Raw genomic sequence first — 567 nt, forward strand, 5'->3', positions numbered from 1 at the left:
GGTGGCATTTTTAATTAAATTTAGCAATGGTTTACAAGCAGGGAAAAGCAATTTCCCTTTATGCTTAAAATCGTGCAGGATTCTGATTATTAGCAGAAGAGCCTGAGTGGCGCAATCGGTTAGCGCGTTCGGCTGTTAACCGAAAGGTTGAAAGTTCGATTCTTTCCTTAGGCGTTTATGATTCTTTTTGGAGTTTTTAAACACGCCATTCGTCAGAGGAGGGCTTCAGGAACATTTTAGCGAAAACAGAATTGAAAAAACTTGAATAGTTTTTGAGATATCGACTTTTGAAGATGATGAAGTTCAAAACAAGCATTTGCTTTTCTGTTTACGATGGTGCATGCGTAGATAATCACATTACTTTTTTATTTTTTATAAACCCCAGCCAAAAACGAAGATTCTAGGAATATTTTAGTGAAAACAGAATCTCAAAAACTTGAATAGTTTTTGAGATATGGACGATTTAAAACTAGGGGATCTTCGGGTGTTCCATTAATAGATTTTGACTGACGCAAGTATAGACGCTCCACAAACCTACTCTTAAACNACAACTAAACCTAAGCATAA

The 567-nt window shown here is 36.0% G+C and overlaps 1 non-coding gene across 1 annotated transcript; it reads left to right on the top strand.

The window, feature by feature from the left end:
- Window positions 1-100: 100 nt before the first annotated feature.
- Window positions 101-174, top strand: TRNAN-GUU (transfer RNA asparagine (anticodon GUU)). The gene has a single exon. It is a non-coding gene; the product is annotated as a tRNA-Asn (tRNA).
- The last annotated feature ends 393 nt before the right edge of the window (window positions 175-567 follow it).

This window comes from Rhagoletis zephyria, unplaced genomic scaffold, assembly GCF_001687245.7.
Source record: "Rhagoletis zephyria isolate East Lansing unplaced genomic scaffold, Rhagoletis_zephyria_1.1 Rzeph_scaffold_37987, whole genome shotgun sequence".
Taxonomy (NCBI): Eukaryota; Metazoa; Arthropoda; class Insecta; order Diptera; family Tephritidae; genus Rhagoletis; species Rhagoletis zephyria.